The following is a 21,819-nucleotide window of genomic DNA, read 5'->3' as shown; positions in this document are numbered from 1 at the left end:
TACGCCCTACCTAGACTCGAAGTGCTTGGCAAAGGGGCGGAGGTTGAAGCGCGGAACAAGGTGGAGCTGTTGGTGCGATTGATAGGAAAATCATGCAGCGATGGCAGCGAGCGAGCATGGTGGAGCAACGGTAATGGCGCGGCGACGCTGTGCTCTGCTTTGCTCTGGCGTGGGCAAGAGAGAGTGAGGTGCGAGTGCGAAATGGAGCGAGCAGCAGAGGCGCATGCCTTATCCCTCCGCACTGTCCTGACTGGCTAGGCCGGTGCCAGTGTACGGCTCACATGACATGCCTAGCCTACCCCCGGTCGGCCACTGACACCGGCGTCGAACGACATCAATCTTTAATGAACGCGACTGACAGAGCGACTTCACACAATCGTTACTCCTAAACCATTTGTCCTTTGCAAAAACTTCTTTAACAAGAATTGAGAGCTACACGAGATCTAGAACTTTAATTTAGAAAGTTTCCTCTAATTCGCCATGGTTTTGAAATTGCAAAGCTTCAAAGTAGGATACATGGAAACTGAAAATCATTTCCAGACTAAGAAAATTTTCAAACTAAAAAATAGTAATTCTATTGCTATTTGTGAACTATTTTTGAGCATGCTATGCACCAAATTTGGTCTTGACCCAAAAATAAAAGTTGTTACTCTAGTCAAGTACTACAACTTTGCTTAAGGGTGCGCTACCATGCAAATATTCTATGATATAGTTCAACTTAGGTCAATCATGCAACTTGAAAATGATAACTTACACTATAACCATGAATTAGAGGCCAATTGGGTCCAAGTCATGAATACCAAAGTTGTTCCAAATAACATTCTAAACATGTTAAAGGTACTACTAGGGTCCCACAAACATTTTATACATTGGTCACATGCAAACCCTAGCATATGTAAAGCATTTAGTAACAAACACATGTGACATAAGCAATCATAGAGATAAACTTTGAGATGCTCAAGCTCATGAATGATCAATGATGCTTGTGCTCATGCAATGCCAATGCCAAATGCATGCTTAACACCTAGGGTGTTATAGGTACTATCGGTGATTCATCCAAGACTATGGCGTCATCGCGGCACCCCTCACACAGCTCCTCCGAAAAGAGGCATTCGCCTGGATGCCTGAGGCCACGGCGGCATTCGATGGCCTCAAGCTCGCGCTCTCCACTGCACCTGGCCTGCACCTTCCCAACTTCACAAGCAGTTCATGGTGGATTGTGACACCTCGGGCTCCAACTTTGGGGCAGTACTCCATTAAGGCGCTGGTGCTCTCGCCTTCTTCAGCATGCCATTCGCAGCTCGCCATTTGTAGCTCACCACCTATGAACGTGAATTGATCCACTTGGTCTAGGTGGTGCACCATTGGCGCCCGTATCTCTAGGGACACGTGTTCTTCATTTGGATGGACCACTACGCACTGAAGTTTATGCTCGACCAGTGGCTATCTACTGTTCCCTAGCATTAATGGGTGAGCAAGCTCTTCGGCTATGATTTTGCCGTGGAGTATCGTCCATGCCGCCTGAACACCATCGCTGATGCGTTGTCTTAACATGGGGACGATGGCACGCACCTCAGCACCCTGACTGGCCCCACCTTCCAGATCTTCAATGATCTCCGCCGCGAGCTATAGAATGACCCGGCCCTTTGCTCCCTCCGTGACTCATTGGTCGCCGAACATGGAGAGCCGTGGCGCGTTGTTGATGGGCTGATACTGCGTGGCTCCTGCGTGTTTGTGCCAGCCACCTCCGCTACCCTACCGGTGGTCCTCCAACTAGTGCACGCGGCCGGTCATGAGATCATAGAGAAGACACTACATCGCCTCCGTCAAGACTTCTTCGTTGAGCATGATCGCCGCCTTGTCCAGGAACTCGTGGGCTCGTGTCTCACTTGTTAGTGCAACAAGACCGAGAGCTTCCAGCCGACCAGCCTCCTCCAGCCTTTGGACGTGCCCACCCAGGTCTGGTCTGACATTGCTCTTGATTTCATCGAGGGGCTATCGCGCATCCATGGCAAAAGTGTGATCCTGATGGTCGTCGATTGGTTCTCCAAACACACGCACTTCATTGCGCTGACCCACCCCTACGCTATCGCGTCGGTCGCCAAGGCCTTCTTTGATAACGTCGTCCGCCTCCATAGGTTTCCCGTATTGATTGTCAGTGACCATGATCCCGTGTTCACTGGCAACATCTGTCAGGACATCTTAAAGCTCACCGACGTCAAGCTGCGAATGAGCACCGCGTTCCACCCGCAGACATATTGGCAATCGGAGGTGGTGAACAAGACCATCGCAATGTATTTGCGGCGCATCACCGGCGACCGCCCCGTGCATGGCTCGATTGGCTTCCCTGGGCTGAGTATTGTCATAACACTTCCTACCACACGGCGCTCCGCACCACTCTGTTCGAGGTAGTATATGGCCGGCCACCGCCCGCCCTCGTGCCTTACACTATAGGTTCAGCACGCACGGACACGGTGGATGCGCTCCTGCGTGAACGTGATTCGTTCCTCGCGGATGTCCACAACCGGCTGCTCCAAGCTCAAGAGTATGCCAAGAAGAACTACAACGCCCATCACCGTCCCATAGAGTTCGCCATCAATGACTGGGTGTGGCTGCGCATCCTTCATCGCCCAACTCAGTCCTTGGTGGCCGGGCCGCGCGACAAGCTTGGACCGTGCTTCGCTGGCCCGTTCCAGGTGCTGGAGCGCATCGGCCCCGTCGCGTATCGTCTTCGCCTCCTGGACGACGCTCTCATCCACGACGTGTTCCACGTCGACGTTCTGAAGCCGTACAAGGGTCCTCTGTCGAATGCGACACCTGCCCTGCTACCGTTCCACAATGGGCGCCTGCTCCATCGCCCTGCACGCACTCTACATTCCCAGCTGCACGCACTCTACGCACCATAAGCAAGACCCTAGAAGCATGAGAGAAGACCCAAGATATCAAGCATAGTCCAAGCACAAAGATGGGAACCAAGCCGGACGTAAGATCGCGAAGAAACGAGCTCGGTAGAGGTGGCCGGACGGGGCCCTTATAGGGATCGGACGCGTCCGATCAGTTGCTCAACAATAGCAGGCGTCAGCAGCTGTGACAAGACGTTGAGCGAAGCAGTGACCGAACACACCGATGACACTGTTCTTCGTTACGACAATATTTTCAGCGTGACCAAACGCAGCGGCACTGGACGACCGGACGCACAAAGTACAACGTCCGATCGAGTCCAGAGAGGTTCCAGAGCGGCGCCAGCGTGACCGGACGCGTCCGATCAAGTGAGACCGGACTCAGCCTAGAGTCCGATCAACGCGCGCGCTCTAACGGTCAGGACGACCGAACACGTCTGGTCAAGACGACAGCAGCGTCCAGTCAGTAGCAGAAAGCTGGCTTTCGTCCCAAACGGCTACTTTCTCGGTGGGGCTTATAAATAGACCCCCAACTAGTCATTTGAGATGTGGAGAGCGGAGGAAACATATCAAGGGTGTTGATACACCATTTTAGTAATCTCCCCTTACATAGTGCTTAGTGATTCATCAGATGATTAGCGTAGGTGGTTTGCGAAGTGCTTAGGTTGATTAGACCACCGCTTATGCGCTTGCTCTAGGTTTAGGTCAAGTGTTTAGTGAGGTTTGCATACCTCTTACCACTCGGTGCTTGCGCGCACCATTGTTATACATCGGAGGGGCTTGTAGTCTTGCAAGATCACACCAACCGCGTTTGTGGTGTGGTCGCCACCGTGTACCAAAGGGAACAAGGCCCGCGACGATTCGGCCGGAAGCTTGATAGTGAAGATGGCGGGGAGCATCCGGGAGAGGCTTACCGGAAGGCACGTCAGAGACCCACTTGCGCGTGGGGAAGGCCCGATGCTATCCACGGAGTTACCCGACCGGGACCTTGGCCCTTGCGAGGGGCTCAAACGAGGACTAGGGGAAGCTTGCACGCTTCTCGAGACCTCGGTAAAGATACCGGAGTCGTCGACGGGAGTTTGCATATTTCTACCTTACTCTTTAGCTTCCGCATTTACATTGTTTGCATAACTCCTTTTTACGGTAGAGATAGTAACACACTAGCAAAACTGTAGTTGCACATTTAGATAGTTTATCTTTTGCATAGGTTTTGCTAAGAATAGAAAAAAGAGACCATAATTTAGAGTTAGAGTTTTAAGTTGTCTAATTCACCCCTCCTCCACCCCTCTTAGGCGTCACGGTCCCTTACAGGGTTGAAATGTTTCAAGAGAAGTGTCTCATTTTCATCAGCTGCAGATAGAAGCAAACCGGAAAGAAGTGGCATAGTTGACAACGTAGCTAAAAGCCCTGGACAGTGGGCAGAAGTGATGTTATCTATCCACAGGCTTCTTAGTAGCAAAAGCTTATCAAGTTGCTCCGGCAAGTCCATGCTTGCTTGCACAGTCTCAAGAGTCTGTAAATCTTCAAGGTCCGAAAGCCCTTCCGGAGCTTCCACTCCGACGAAGTACCGAAACTCTGACTGATTCTTATCAGCAAATTTGTCAGCAAGAACATGCCTTAGCTTAGTGAGCTTCACTATACCAGGTGGCAGTGCTTTTATACTAGTTGATTTGACATCAAGAGTTTGAAGATTGCAGAGATTCTTAATGGAGTCTGGCAGCGATGTTATTCTTGTATTTCTTAGGCCAATGTATTTCAGATTAAACAGATTTCCTATAGATGTAGGCAATTCCTGGAAATCAGAGTTCTGCAGCTCAAGGACAGTAAGGTACTTTCATTCAGATAGTATTGATGGTACATAGTCCACAATGGTATCACTTACCATCAGGGTTCGGAGGTGCGGAATTTTCATCTTGGATTTATTCTTTTTCATCTTCTTCCATCCATATGAAGATATGCGCCGAACATCTGTGTCCACCTGCACCATTGCACCAAAATCGTTTACTGTACCACATTTCCGCTTTAGAGATGCAAAGGGCCAACTCTCTTAAAATGTCATGCATTTTGCATGTATTCACCCTGCCAAGCTCATCATTTTCCACAAGTTGCAGCATATTACGGTGGATCAGCTCGGTAAGATAGTCCTCTGCTACCTCCTCAGGAGTGCTATCCCCTTCCTTTTCAACAAATCCTTCAGCAACCCACAGTCGCACAAGGTCATCCTTTGAGAAGTGGTAATCTTCCGGAAGCAGGCTCTAGTATAGGAAGCAGTTTCGAAGGTCACTTGGCAAGTCATAGTAGCTAAGATTTAGAATTCCTTGAACCGGGTCATCTTTTTCCAGCTCACAAGGAAGCTGATTGCACATCTGCCTCCAAACTGGTACTATCTGCTTCCTTGAAGACAACCTACTGCCTACTGATACAATAGCCAGAGGCAAACCCCTACATTTCTTTACAATATCGATAGCAATCTCCTGAAGCTCTGATGGACACTTTACCAGAGGAAAATCCTCACACTGTTTTACAACAAGAGTAGCTAGATTCTGAAGCTCTGATGGGCATGCTGATAGTGACAAGCCCTTAAATTTGTTTACAGTATAAGTAGCAAGATCCTGAAGCTCAGATGGACACTTTGCCACTGAGGAGTCCTCACATTTCCTAACAATATGATTAGCAAGCTCTTGAAGCTCGAGTGGGCACTTCTCCAATGGAAGACCCTCAGACGTCTTCATCATATCATTAGCACACTCAAGAAGTTCTGATATCCAATCAAAGTGGGTTTTGTTGGGAAAAGCCTTTGTACAGAAGAGCTGGAGTGCATCCTTAATGTCTAATGGATTCAGGTTGAGCTGGTAACCTGATGTGGCAAGAGCAGCTACATCCTGTTTCCTTGTTGTGATGACAATGCGACTTTCCTTCCCACAATCTTCAAACACATCGCTTATTCCATCATGAACTCGACAATCCCATACATCATCTAACACAACTATGTATTTCTTATGTTTCAGGACTGCCTTTAAGTTACTCTTCAAGTCTAAGATGCTCATTTTGTCGATATCATCTGGATTCAGCTGTTTCTTGTGTCCTATATCAATATCAACTGGTACAGTCGCTTCCTTCTGATTGACACTGTCGACACGAGCTGTTGTTGTGTGCTCAGAGGCACTAACAATCTTTAGCAGCTCCTTCAGCAAAGCATCTACACTTCTGTGAGACAGTGAGCCAAGCATGGATTTCGAAGATATCTTTGAGTTTATCATACACACTAGTGGGCAGGGTGGTCTTTCCCATCCCACCCATACCCAACAAAGATACCACCTTGAGAGCGGGTATATTTTTCACATTGACAGGTACATTGGGAATCAACCATTCCTTTAATTGCTCTCTTTCTTCCTTTAACCCCACCAGGTTTTCATCCTTTACAAGTTGGGGAAAACTATATTGAGGGAATTGCTGTTCAGGACTGCTAACTTGAGTAGGAAGAAGCTCATGGACTGAGTTCAACCACAGATTCTTCAAGTTCGAAACATGCTCAATTTCCTTCTCTATCGGAGCTGGATCATCAGCAATTCCACTAAACACTTTACCGTAGCTTAACCCATTGGCCAACTTTTTCCCTTTAGGGTCTTGCTTGAATTGAAGAGAATGATATGAAAAATTGTCCATTATGTCCTCGACACGGTAGGCCAGTATTCTCACTTCTGTGATCCATGCCTTGAGGAGCTCATCACTGAGATAGGATGCACCTGTCTTCCGTATAAGATGTTCATCATCAGAAGTTCCCTACGAATACGCCGCACAGTGTTTGGTAGCCCGATCAAATTAGAAAATTTGGTTGCAATGAAGGTAGCTGCTTCTCCTCCTAAATAGGACGCAATCTTCGAGAGAGCAAGGAGTGCTGCCTCTGCCATCTCTGCTGGATGGGAAAAAACATAAATTTGTTGCAGATTGCATAATAAGCTATTGTAAGTAATGGAATCAAATGAACTGGAAATGTCCATGGGATTGCTTCCAGTATAAACATTGGTCGTTAATTTTCCTACAGTGGGAAGAGACAACCATTTTTAGAAACAGTAACCTTATGTAGTTTGATTTAGAGAATTCATCATAACTATCATTGTTATTCGGTTGCACTCCCAGTATATTTGGTTTGCAATATTTACATTTTGCACACTGTGCTATGCGTTAAATAAGTTTCAACACGTGACAATGAAAAATTAGCTAGAAACCTCATCAAATAGAATAACCTGTAGGTTCACTACGATAGTATGGCCCTCACAAAGCAGATTTTGCTACTGTCAATGATAATCAGAGTCAGGAACAGCTCGTGAAAGATAATGGCCGGATGACGCCATGTATATACAACAACAGCAACAACAACAAAGCCTTTAAGTCCCAAACAAGTTGGGGATGGCGCCATGCATATCTCAAACAAAATTACAAGATTTAGTCTTGGAGCAAAAAGGATGCTCCTTTCTTCAGAAATTACAAAGAACATCATCCTGTTATTATGGTTTCTTCCGAAAGCAAATGAAATGGATGTCACAGAGACACGGAGTATGCAAGGAAATAGCCTTGTTCATTAAGCAACCAGCGAGAGCAGTGAACTGTCAGGACATTGCTTCCCGGCATCCCTTCCTATGGTATGTGTGAAAGCATCTAGGCGCCTAGTTGGGTTTCGGTGATTAATGACAATACGTGATTACTGTGACTAACGTGTGTTTTGCAGAAACAATTAAGTCCGGTCATGCCCCTACGATGGAAATCGTTTCAGTTTTCAAAGGATGGACGACAAGGTTAAGGATGGACTAGTTTTAAGTGTCGATTGGAGTTAAACAGACACTTAGAGTAGTGTAGGACTTTGTTTTCCCTTTGGCCGTACTATTAAGGGGGGTATGAACGGGTAGCTTGACCTAGGTGAGTCTAGTGAGTTAGCTGTGGTGCACACTTGTTAAAACTAGCACTAGGTAGCTCCAAAACAGCCCTTTGATCCAATGGAGCAAACTTCATTCACGTATGATCGAAAGTTGAAAGTGAATGGAGGGTCAAATACTGACCGGACGCTAGCTTCGGTGTGACCGGACGCTGGCTTAGGGTCCGGTCAGTTCATTTGACCAAGGTGAAAGCGTCTGGAAGTGACCGGACGCTGAGAGGTCAAGTGACCGGACGCTGAGGGCCAGTGTCCGGTCGACTCCAGTAAGGTCCTAGAGAGGGAGAATCCTGATCGGACGCGTCCGGTCAATGCTGACCGGACGCTGATCAGGTTCTGGCTACTGACCTGACACTGCTCAGCAAGTGACCGGACACTGGGGTCTAGTGTCCAGTTGACATCAGTAAGGTTCTAGTGAAGGAAAAACATGACCGGACGCGTCCGGTCAGTGCTGACTGGACACTGGTCAGCGTCCGGTCAACACTTAACCACTGGAGTTCGGGGTGTACTGACCGGAGCGTCCGGTCAACATAACTGGAGCGTCCGGTCAACCCGCAGAGGCACATAACGGTTCGTTTTTCAGCCGGTGTTATAAATACAACCTCCACTCGTGTGTGGCGGTACTTTTGCTCATTCCAATAACTGAGAAACACGTTTGAGAATGCCAAGAAGAGCAAGGTCCTAGTGAGGTGATTGAGATTTGAGAATCCCAAAGAGAGCCCTCATTAGTGAGATCAAGAGTAGCAAAGTGTGCATCCACCCTTCTCATTAGGCTTGTCGTGGTCAAGTGAGAGTTCGTGCTTGTTACTCTTGGTGATCGCCATCACCTAGATGGCTTAGTGGTGATTGGGACTTTGGTGATCATCCAGCGGAGCTTGTGGGTGACCCAACTCAAGTTATGAGCGGTTGTGGGTGATTCACCGTGACGAAGTATCGAAGAATCAACCCATAGAGAGCACTTGATCCTTGCACGGATCAAGGGGGAGCTACACCCTTGTGCGGGTGCTCCAACAAGGACTAGTGGGGAGTGGCGACTCTCCGATACCTCGGCAAAACATCGCCGCGTTCCTTCTCCTCTCTTTACTTTAAGCATTTACTTTGAGCAATTCATTACTTATCATTTACATTCCTAGAATTATCATGCTAGAGTAGGATTGAAACTTAGGGTGCTAAACTTTTATGCGTTAGATCAATAGAAACACTTTCTAGGCACAAGGGGTTAATTGGCCTAACCATATGTTTTGATTATTGCAAAGAAATTTGTAATTAGCCCAATTCATCCCCCTCTTGGACATCTTGATCCTTTCAATTGGTATCAGAGCCTCGTGCTCATATATTTAGGCTTAACCGCCTAGAGCAAGATGTCTCACGATGATGGACATCCTCCTATCTTTGAGGGAGATGATTTTCCTTATTGGAAAAATCGCATGGAGGCGTATCTAGAAGCTCTAGATGTTGGTATTCTTAGAGCCGCCTCACAAGGTTTCCCAAAACCTCAGGATGCTACCCACCTACAAGGCGATGAGGTGAACTACGAGAAGTGGAATGCAAAGGCTCAAAACACCATCTTTAGAGGCCTTTGCAAAGATGTGTTCAATCAGGTGAGGAACCACAAAGACGCCCACGCACTATGGTCGGACGTTTGTGCGCTCTATGAGGGAACTAAGAGTGAGCGTGAGGAACGCTATCATCTTGTCATGAAAAAGCTCAACTCTTTTGAAATGCTTCCTAAAGAATGTGCTAATGAGATGTATTCACGTTTGAATGTTCTTGTAGAGGAAGTCAATGGGCTTGGACTCACTCAAATGTAACCATCCGATGTTGTAAGAAAGATCTTGAGTATCCTCCCCATTGATAAATATGGGCATATTGTGACCGTGCTCCATCAAGGTGATCTTTCCACTGCTACACCGACACAAATCTTGAGAAAGATCAATGCTCATGAGATGTACATGCACATCACGCCATAAGATGGCTCATCCTCTACCAAGAAGAAAGATAAGGACTTAGCATTCAAAGCTAGCCAAGAGAAGGGTAAAGCAAGACTTGAGTATGAAAGCTCAAGTGATGATGAAGTTGATGATGAAAGTCTTGCTCTCATGGTGAAGAAGACCGCCAAGATGCTAACGAAGCTCAACAAGAGTGGCATCAAGTTTGATGGAAAGAACAAGTTCTTCACTAGCTCTAGAAGGAAGCTAATCTCTGAGATGGATTGCTTCAATTATGGAGAACTTGGTCATCTAGCACACCAATGCACTAAGCCCAAGAAAGACAAATTCAAGAACAAATACAATGACAAGAAAGATGACTCAAGTAATGAAGAAGAAGAAGAGAAGAAGAAGAACAAGCCATACAAGAAGAGAGATGGCAAGAAGGACTTCCATAAGAAGAAGAAGAGTGGAAAGGCATACATTGTCGGTGATTGGCTCACAGATATTGATTCATCTAGTGCCTCATCAAATGATGATAGTGACAATGAGAAGGTGGCCACCATCGTTATTGACTCTTCATCATCTTCATCGCCACCACCGCCATCATCCTCTACACACCTATGCCTTATGGCCAAGGGTGACCACAAGGTATCTAATGATGATGATAGTAGTGATGATGAGCATGCTAGTGATGATGATAGCGATAGTGATGATGATGAATATGAATCACCTTCTTATGATGATCTTGCTAGGTTGCTAAAACAATACACTAAGATCATTATAAAAACTAGAGCTAAAAATGAAAAGCTAGAAGTTGAAAATGGTTCTCTTTTAGCCAAATGTGATATAGCGGAAAAGGCTAGTGTTGAGCTTAGAGAAGCAAATGATGCTATATCATCCAAACTCAAGGAGCTCAAATCTTCTAAGAAAGAGCTTAAAGAAAAACATGATAAACTTGATATGACACATAATGAGTTCATCACTAGTCACAACAAGCTAAGAGAAGAATATACTACTCTTAAGGATAATCATGATAATCTTGTTATTGCTCAAGAATTCCTATCCAATGAGCCACATGATGCTACTAACAATATTGTTAAGATTGATATAGCTACATCATGTGATGACTTGATTATTGAGAGCATTGAGCAAAGTTCTAGTAGCAAGGGCAAGCAAGTGGTTGAAGCCGATGATTATGATGAGTTTGTCAAGCTCAAGAATGACAATGAAAAGCTCAAGAAAGATCTTGAAGAACTCAAAACCACCAAGTCTATTGTGCTATAAACTATTGTTCATGATGATGGTTTGATCCTTGAGAATGAGAAGCTCAAAGATGAGAACAAGAAGCTCAAGGAAGAGAAAAACAATGATGCTCTCAAGGAAGAAAACAAGAAGCTTAAGTTGGAGAAAGAGCATCTTAAGATTGGATTGAGCAAGTTCACTAGAGGCAAGCATCTTCAAAGTGAGCTACTAATGAACACCGTCATGAAGATGGATAGAAGTGGCATTGGGTACTTGGCAAATCAAGAGAAGAAGGCTCAAGCTCAACAACAACATAAGTCCAAGCCAAAGCCAAAGAGATGTTTTGAGTGTGGACAAGAAGGCCACTTTGCTCATAAGTGCCAAACTACACCACCACAACCCTTGTCCAAGCATGCTAGACCTTTTGCCTTCAATGCTCACTACATGCTTAGAAAAGATTCTAGTGGAAAGATAAAAGTGATGTTCTTAGGACCTCCCAACAAAAATAGGCCTAAAAAAATTTGGGTTGCGAAGTCACTTGTTGAGAAGGTGAAGGGCCCTCAACAAGTTTGGGTTCCTAAAGCTTGATCTCTTGTGTGTAGGTGAACTACAAGACCGGTGGAAGTCATTGGGTTATTAACAGTGGTTGCACACAACATATGACCGGTGATCCTCGTATGTTCACCTCACTAGATGAAGAAGTAGATGGATAAGAAAGAATCACATTTGGAGATAACTCAAAGGGCAAGGTCAAAGGATTGGGCAAAGTGGCTATATCAAATGATCATTCCATCTCAAATGTGCTATATGTTGCTTCATTAAGTTTTAACTTGCTATTCATTGGACAATTGTGTGATCTTAGCTTCCAATGCTTGTTTACTGAGAAGGAGGTTGTTGTATCTAAGAAGGATGATGATCATGTGATATTCAAAGGATTTAAATACAACAACCTATATCTAGTGGACTTCACCTCCGAAGATGCAAACTTGAAGACATGCCTATTCACCAAAATAACTCTTGGGTGGCTATGGCATAGAAGACTTGCTCATGTTGGGATAAGCTCACTCAAGAAGATAATGAAGAATGATTTGGTGAGAGGGTTGAAGAATGTGAAGTTTGAGAAGGACAAGCTTTGTAGTGCATGTCAAGCCGGCAACCAAGTTGCAAATACCCATCCAACAAAAGCTTTCATGTCAACCGCAAGAGTATTAGAGCTCCTTCACATGGATTTATTTGGACCAACAACATACAAGAGTTTGGGAGGAAATTTTTATTATCTTGTGATTGTTGATGACTATTCAAGGTATACATGGGTATTCTTCCTTCATGACAAATCTAAAGTTTCATCTTGCTTCAAGAAATTTGCCAAGAGAGCACAAAATGAATTTGAAGTGAAGCTTAAGAAGATAAGAAGTGACAATAGGAAGGAATTTGACAACACAAACATAGAAGCCTATTGTGATGAAGTTGGGATCAAGCATGAGGTCTTCGCAACATATACTCCTCAATAAAATGGTGTAATTGAGAGGAAGAACCGGATATTGATCACTCTTGCAAGAACAATGCTTGATGAGTACAACACCCCTAAAGCTCTATGGGCAGAAGCTATCAACACCGCATGCTATGCATCAAACTGCCTATTCCTTCAAAAGTTCCTTGACAAGACACCTTATGAGTTGCTCAATAGGAAGAAGCCGGACGTCTCCTTTAGGGTGTTTGGTTGCAAATGCTACATCTACAAGAAGCGCCAACACCTAGGGAAGTTTCAAAGATGTTGTGATATTGGTTTTCTTGTTGGTTACTCATCAAAGTCCAAAGCATATAGAGTATTTAATCATGCTACCGGCTTGGTTGAAGAAACATATGATGTGGAATTTGATGAATCTAACGGCTCCCAAGGAGCACATGAGAATCTTGATGATGTAGGTGATGAACCATTGAGGGAGGCTATGAAGAATATTTTAGTTGGAGACATCAAGCCTAAAGATGATGAAGATAATGTACAAGTGATTGATCTACCTTCTTCATCAAGTGTGCCACAAGATGGTGAAAAAGATGGGAGAGTAGAAAATAAAGATACTCATGTCTCCCATAAACAAATGGTGGTACAAGCACAAGATGTTGATACTCCACAACCTCCCCCTCAAGTGGTCAATAGAAGAAATACACCTCTACTTCAAGATCATCCACAAGATCTCATCATAGGTAGTCTATCAAAAGGTGTAATGACTCGATCACAAAAACTTGCTTCATTTATTGCTCATCACTCTTTTGTCTCTTGCTTTGAGCCAACTAAGGTAGAAGAAGCTCTTCAATATCCAGATTGGATAAATGCAATGCATGAAGAGTTGAACAACTTCACCCGCAATGAAGTTTGGACTCTTGAAGAGCGACCAAAAGGTGCAAGAGTCATTGGAACAAAGTGGATGTTTCGAAACAAGCAAGATGATCAATGTGTTGTTGTGAGGAACAAGGCAAGACTAGTGGCAAAGGGGTTCTCTCAAGTTGAAGGTTTGGATTTTGGAGAGACCTTTGCACCGGTTGCAAGATTAGAAGCCATCCGTATCCTCCTTGCATATGTATCACATCATGAAATAAAACTTTATCAAATGGATGTGAAAAGTGTATTTTTAAATGGTTTTATTAATGAATTAGTCTATGTTGATCAACCTCCTGGGTTTGAAGACCCTAGATATTCTAATCATGTTTATAGGTTGTCCAAGGCTTTATATGGGCTTAAGCAAGCCCTAAGAGCTTGGTATGAGCGCCTTCGGGACTTCCTCATTGAGAAGGGCTTCACCATTGGGAAGGTCGACACCACACTATTCACCAAGAAGCTTGATGGGCATATCTTCATTTGTCAAGTATATGTTGATGATATCATCTTTGGATCATCAAATGAAGATTCATGCAAAGAGTTTGGTGAATTGATGTCGAAGGAGTTCGAGATGTCAATGATTGGAGATCTTACATTCTTTCTTAGTTTTCAAGTCAAGCAAATGAGAGAAGGGATTTTCATCTCTCAAGAGAAATATACTAATGATCTTCTCAAGAGATTCAAGATGGATGAATGTAAGCCAATCAAGACACCAATGCCAACTAATGGACATCTCGACCTAGATGAGGGAGGTAACCCAGTTGATCAAACTCTCTACCACTCTATGATTGGTAGCTTGTTATATTTGACTGCATCTAGGCCCGACATCATGTTTAGTGTGTGTATGTGTGCTAGATTTCAAGCTAATCCTAAGAAAACTTATTTAATTGCCGTAAAAAGAATCCTTATGTATCTTAAGCACACACCAAGCATTGACCTTTGGTATCCCAAAGGAGCTATATTTCAATTAGTTGGCTATTCCGATTCAGATTATGCTGGTTGCAAAGTTGATAGAAATAGCACATCCAGAGGGTGCCATTTGCTTGGTAGATCACTTGTGTCTTGGTCCTCCAAGAAACAAAATAGTGTGGATTTGTCCATCGCCGAAGCAGAATACATTACCGCGGGTGCTTGTTGTGCACAAATACTTTACATAAAACAAACTTTGCTAGACTATGGTGTAGTTCTAGAAAAAGTACATCTTTTGTGCGACAATGAAAGTGCGGTAAAACTTGCAAATAATCCGGTTCAACACTCTCGCACCAAACACATAGATATCCGTCATCACTTTTTTAAAGATCATGTTGCTAAAAATGATATATCACTAGAAGGTGTAAGGACCGAGGATCAATTGACGGATATCTTCACTAAACCGCTAGATGAGGCAACATTTTGTAGATTACGGAATGAGCTCAATGAGCTTGATTTTAGCAACTTCACTAAAAATGAGCTTGTGTTGGCCCATGCATTGCATTGTAATATACAACATATTTAATGTTTTATAATGCATATAGGGCTTATCTAACATGGTTAAGATAACCGCCGAAAAGCGTGTGAAGAAGCTTAACCTTGGATCAAACTTGACAAGCAACTAGATTTACTTACAAGTATTGCATTGCATATGCATGAATGTTATTTTGTCGTTTGTCTTCAAATTGCCCTCTTATTGCCTATTTTCTTAAAAAGAATCATAGCCTAAGGCAAAATATTTTAAAAAACTTGAGGGTTTGAGAGAGGTCACTCACATCAGTCCTAATTGATGTTTATTTGGATCTTATTCAAGTTGTGACTTGATTAGGAACAGGCAGCACGAAGATCTTTGAAGATTTGCTGGAAAAAGAGTGACTAGACACTACACCGGACTCTGATGTCCAGCGTCTGGTCAGTTCACAGGAGGTGATCTTGCTACGAAGGAGTGACCGGACTCTGTGTTTCAGCGTCCGGTCAGAAGGCATTTCAGCGTCCGATCATGTAGAGAAGACAAAGGCTGTATTGACCGGACTCTCGCTGCGTCCGGTCGGTGTCCACCGGATGCGTCCGGTCGTGATTCTAGAGGAATTGGACCTCTCTGGAATCGACTGGACGCTGGGTGGCTATGTCCGATCGCTGCCACCGGAGCATCCGGTCAATAGGAAGCGTGCGTTATCAGAACTCTCACTCTGTTTCCTTTTCAATCCCACAGGGAACCCTTTTATAATCCAGCACCGCCGTGCCTAGCTCCGCATCCGAGCTGTGCCCTAGTCGCCGACTTCGCCGCCGTGCCCACGCTCGTGGCCTAGTCGCCGCCTCCACGCCACTGCAGCGCCTCCCCATGCTCCCGAGCTGCCTTCCCACACCGTCGCAGCGCCTCCCCGTGCTCCCGTGCGCCCACGACACCGTAGTTCACCACGCCACTATAGCGCCGCCTCCCATGCCAGCACCGCCGCATGCCCCATGCTGTGATCCTCTGCGCTGTTCCCGCACACCACCGCAGCGCTGCCCTACGCCCTAGCACCGTCGTGTCTCTACTTGCGCCGTCGCCGCACGCCCTGAGCGCCTGCGTCGCCAGCCGCGTGCCCTAGTGCCTCAGTGCCGCCCGAACAGCAGCTCCTCCTCCGTGCCCCAGTGCTCGCTCCCGCTGTGCCCCTACAGTGCCCTAGCGCCCCCATTACTTTCTCGCCAGTGACTTCAATAGGAATCTAGTGCCACCGATCCACGCCAACTAGCGAACCCTAGCCTCATCGATCCGGTGGTTCCCCGTTCGTATCTCTTCTCCTCAGATCGCCGGTTCATCAGGTAGCTAACCCGCGTTTCAATTTCATACCTAATTGCTTGCTCTATTAGGGTTTCGTATCTCTAGATGCATAATTAAAATTATTTGTATATCCTATCTATTCCATCGTGCAGCGAGTCGGTGCCGTTGAGGTGTTAGTGGTAGTTGTCAGTTAACTCGGGGCCAATCTCATGAGTACGGAACAAGGCCAAGCCTTAGAAGTGACAGTTGATCTTTGTCAGCGGCAGTTGATTCTTCTCAGATCCATTAGATGGCTTGTACGAAGAATATCGGAGGTGGTCTCGGTGACGAGGATCTGAGGCCCCCACCTCGCTAGCCTGTAGATCCAAAAGGCAAGGCGACAAAGAAGTTGGCAGTAAGGAAGCGCAAGTATCCAGATGCAGAGATAGCGAGAGCCGCCGTAGTTGCAGAGGCCGCAGAGCGTGCTGAGAGAGGAGGTGCTCGTAGCAGAGTCCAGATTGTAGATCAGCTTTCACCAGAAGTGAGGGCTTTACTTGAGCGAGTTGAGCGCCCTCATGGTGGTCTAGCTAAGACTCTCATGATTGGAGGACGGCGTGTTGCCATTGATGAGGGCCAGTCTCAGGGGGAGTCACAGCAGCAGCCACAGGTAGCAGAGCAAACTCAGGAGGCACAGCCAGCACAGCAGACTCAGGAGGGTGAATAGGCCGAGGAGACAGAGACGACACCTCAGCCACAGTTACGCCGCTCTGGTCGTACCTGTGCTCCAGTCACGCCGTGGCCAGACACTCAGCGGAGGGGTTCTTGTCCACCGCCTAGACCACAGGGTCCGCCTCCAGTGACCCATCTTGACCTGAGGGCCGCCACGGCCAAGCAGGTACAACAACTGAGGTTCGTGGACTTTGAGGTGTGGTTTCCACCTAGGAGGGATGAGAGAGCATCAGAGGGGTTCTACACACCTTTGCAGGAGGATTTCTATAATGCCTATCTCAATAGTGGAGCAGTATTCAGATCACAGAGGGTGTACAACATAGAGTCTATAGTAGCAGCAGCTGGAGAGCATATTCACCTATATCTATCCTATTTACTAGGGCTGATAGATCTTATTGGACGGATAGGGCTGTATGTTCCATCTTGGGTTCGACAGTTCTATACTACACTCTGGATTGACCCGCAACACAGGTTTATACACTTTGCATTTGGAGGCAGAGATTATAGGCTAACGAGTACTAGGGTCAGGGAGATACTCAGGCTTCAGGAGTAGCCAGTCAGACTTCATGAGGTTTGCTATGGACAGATCGCACCCCCCCAGACGCCCTCATGGTGGTATGGTGCCCCCTACGAACTTGGTCCGTCACTGTTTCACAGAGCCCTTTGGTGAAGGGTCGAGGAGGGACCCCAGTGATCTCACTCCCACTGCTCGCGTGATTGAGGTTATCATGAGGTGGACATTACTTTCGAGGATGGGATATAGAGAGGGATTGACTCGTATACAGCTATGGCTTCTCAACTCTCTGATACAGCAGACATTTTTTGATATTTGAGATCTTCTTCTATTAGAGATGGAGGACACTATAGCTGAGGGCTTTAGAGGTCATAGGCAGCTACCCTATGCTCACTGGATCATATTCCTTATCCACAGAGCAGTTGCAGTTAGCCCGCCTGAGATGCTAGCTGAGTATAGTGGTGCCACTACAGAGTTTCTTGCTTATAACCTGACTCAGATGATCCGCCACAGTACACCATAGGCACCTAGCTAGTCGCGCCATTGCCCAGAGGTGCCAGAGACTACAGCCTAGTAGGATGATATTATCAGGGGAATTGTAGCTATAGAGGAGGAGGAGCTTGCTCAGCAGGAGGGGATGGTCACGAGCAAGCTTAGTGACAGTTCTGATGACGACTACCAGCCCATTCCTCAGATGCCTCCACGATGACATGATGCTGAGGCTGGTACCTCTAGTTCAGCGCCACCTGCGTTGCAGACAGACCCCCGCTCTTCTTGCTATACTTGAGCGGATGAGGCAAGACCAGGCACGATAGGCTCAGGACACAGCTGCTATATTTGCTCAGTTCCAGACTCAGCAGGACGAGTTTCAGCGACAACAGCTAGCTATTCAGCAGTAGACACAGGCTCTACAGCAGCAGCAGCAGGCCATGCATCAGCAATAGCTCCTCATGCAGTAGCAGCTTCTCGGATTCATGCAGCATGCAGTGATAGCGATTGGGGCTCCACTGCCATAGCCTACGCCCTAGCTTGGTCAGCCTACCACCACTTCGATGACTCCAGCGTTACAGCCTAGTGGGCTTCAGAGTCAGAGACAGCCACCAGCACAGTATGCTTCACCTATAGAGCAGGTGTCCCAGTGGTTTGCTTCGCCAGTGATAGCCCCGCAGTTCACACCTCTTCAGATAGGCTTCACACCGGCTCAGACATCGTCGCTGCTAGTGCCACACACTTCAGTCTCCAGGAGCCTTGGTGCCTCCTTCAATGAGTTGACAGGGCAGCCTACTCCACCATACCTACATGTTTCAGGTTCTTCTATAGCTGCACCTATCACAGCGACTATAGAGACACTCCTCTCCTTAGTGGTATCATCAGAGCCGGCTGCTTTAGTCATCCCAGCATAGCCTACAACAGCTTCTGTTCCTGATCCGACCTAGACTGCTTTAGCATCACTTCCAGCTACAGAGGGTCAGACAACTCAGAGCTCAGGATCAGATGATGATGGCACCCAGTTCCACCTCGCTCCTCGTACCTCAGCGCCCGGCTCGTCCGCTGCAGCCTCGCCGACTAACCCCTAGGTTTTGGTGTTTGACGCCAAAGGGGGAGAGGGTTATGTATGTTAGCCTTAGGGGGAGCGACATATCTAGGAGGAGCTTAGTTATTATATTAGCTTATCTATTACATTTGGAGTTTTTATGTGTGTGATACATTATGCATTCATGTTTACTACTATATTTATGTGATAGTGATATCTACATGATCGTGATATATGACATGTGTGCTCTCTACTGTGAATTATTTATATGTCATATCACTTGTGCTATGCTCATTTGTCTTTGCTTCCGCATTTTACTTCGATACAAATGAGTTTCATTACTTGTACTCATGCTTATTTCATATCTTTTGAGTACATCATGTTGGCTTGGGTCATATAAGCTTGCCTAACCCTTTTGTTCTTATTGCCAAAAGCTTATATGAACCAAGCATGTTAAAAACCTCATCTCTTTCACATACTCGAGATAGTATTGTCATCAATCATCAAAAAGGGGGAGATTGAAAGCATCTAGGCCCCTAGTTGTGTTTCGGTGGTTAATGATAATACGTGATTACTGTGACTAACGTGTGTTTTGTAGAAACAATTAAGTTAGGTCACGGTAATGGAGATCGATTGGGCAATCAAGGTGGTCATGCCCTTACGATGAAAATCGTTTCGGTTGGAGTTAAGGTGGTCATGCCCTTACGACAAGGTTAAGGATTGACTAGTTCTAAGTGTCGATTGGAGTTGGACAAACACTTAGAGTAGTGTAGGATTTTGTTTTTCCTTTGACCGTACTATTAAGGGGGGTATGAACGGGTAGCTTGACCTAGGTGAGTCTAGTGAGTTAGGTGTGATGCACACTTGTTAAAACTAGCACTAGGTAGCTTCAAAACAGCCCTTCGATCTAATGAAGCAAACTTCATTCACATATGATCGAGAATTGGAAGTAAATGGAGGGTCAAATACTGACCGGACGCTAGCTCAGGGTCCGCTCAGTTCATTTGACCAAGGTGAAAGCGTCTGGAAGTGACCGGACGCTGAGAGGTCAAGTGACCGGACACTGAGGGCCAGCGTCCGGTCGACTCCAGTAAGGTCCTAGAGGGGGAGAATTCTGATCAGACACGTCCAGTCAATGCTGACCGGACGCTGATCAGGTTCCGGCTACTTACCGGACGCTGCTTAGCAAGTGACCGAACGCTAGGGGTCTAGTGTCCGGTCGACATCAGTAAGATTCCAATGAAGGGAAAATGTGTCCGGACGCGTCCGGTCAACACTTAACCACTAGAGTTGGGGTGTACTGATCGGAGCGTCCGGTCAACATGACCGGAGCGTCCGGTCACCCCGTAGAGGCACATAACGGTTCGTTTTTCGGCCGGTGTTGTAAATACAACATCCACTCGTGTGTGGGGGTACTTTTGCTCATTCCAACAGCTGAGAAACACGTTTGAGAGTGCCAAGAAGAGCAAGGTCCTAGTGAGGTGATTGAGATTTGAGAATCCAAAGAGAGCCCTCATTAGTGAGATCAAGAGTAGCAAAGTGTGCATCCACCCTTCTTATTAGGCTTGTCGTGGTCAAGTTAGAGTTCGTGCTTGTTACTCTTGGTGATCGCCATCACCTAGACGGCTTGGTGGTGATTGTGAGTTTGGTGATCATCCGGCGGAGCTTGTGGGTGATCCAACTCAAGTTGTGAGCGGTCGTTGGTGATTCACCGCGACGGAGTGTCGAAGAATCAATCCGTAGAGAGCACTTGATCCTTGCGCGGATCAAGGAGGAGTTACACCCTTGCATGGATGCTCCAACGAGGACTAGTGGGGAGTGACGACTCTCCGATACCTCGGCAAAACATCGCCGCGTTCCTTCTCATCTCTTTACCTTAAGCATTTACTCTGAATAATTCATTACTTGTCATTTACATTCCTAGAATTGACATGCTAGAGTAGGATTGGAACTTAGGGTGCTAAACTTTTGTGTGTTAGATTAATATAAATACTTTCTAGGCACAAGGGTTTAATTGAACTAACCATAGATTTTGATTATTGCAAAGAAATTTGTAATTAGCTAAATTCACTCGCTCTTGGACATCTTGATCCTTTCAATATGAAATAGCCTTGTTCATTAAGCAACCAGCAAGAGAGAAGCAGCATCAGAGGATTAGGATTACAATACGTCAGGGGCGCTCGGCGGTGCGGCGATTGTTCGAGCAGGTTGCGTGTGCGTGTCCGGCTTCACACCCGACGGGTGGAAAGGAGCACTTGGGAGACGCGATTCAGCGGCCAAAGGAGGCGGCGAGGTCGCTTCGGCTGGCCGTGCCGGCGCGCGCCTCCAGCTCCAGGGGTGATACGGCGGCCGGGATCTTGAGCGGCGGGATGGGAGAACGGATGGCGGTGTTTCGTCTCTGTTTCTTGTGCTTTTATTCTTCATTAACCCACGATTTATCAGGAAAAAAATCGGAATCACAAAACAAAACCCCACAATTCATTTCATCCGACGCTAGTTAGTCAGCGCCAGCAACAGAGACGGGAGACCTTTACTGATGATTATTCAAAAAAAAAAAAAAAAGAGACCTTTACCTGATGATGTTCAGCGAGGAGAGAGCTCCTCCTATGGTGTCGTCTCTTCCGAGTTCCGAGTCCCACGCTCGGCCTGATGCTACAAAACCAAGCTGTGCTGCACTGCGAACTTCAGCAAAAGGTTGGAAGAGGGAAGCTGCGGAGACATTGGGTTGACTTGACTTGGTGCCGCGTCCTTGGGTTGACTTGACTTGGTTGAACTACATGTTCTTTTGAACGCAAAAAATTGGCAGAAATTATATAGGATAGAAATCAATTTATTTTCATAGAAAAATATTAAAACAAAAAAGAATCCGTAGTTCAAAAGAGGCCCATAGAAATGTTAGCCTTAGTAAAAAAAAGTCTTCATATATGCACAGAATATAATTAAGACCAC

The 21,819-nt window shown here is 46.1% G+C and overlaps 1 pseudogene; it reads right to left on the bottom strand.

Annotated features, from left to right (window-relative positions):
- Positions 1–4,188: 4,188 nt before the first annotated feature.
- Positions 4,189–21,504, bottom strand: LOC136479821 (disease resistance protein RPM1-like; annotated as a pseudogene).
- Positions 21,505–21,819: the final 315 nt, after the last annotated feature.

This window comes from Miscanthus floridulus, chromosome 9 (assembly GCF_019320115.1).
Source record: "Miscanthus floridulus cultivar M001 chromosome 9, ASM1932011v1, whole genome shotgun sequence".
Taxonomy (NCBI): domain Eukaryota; kingdom Viridiplantae; phylum Streptophyta; class Magnoliopsida; order Poales; family Poaceae; genus Miscanthus; species Miscanthus floridulus.
Note: the sequence above shows the minus strand (reverse complement) of the source record. Positions and strands in the feature narration are given on the sequence as shown.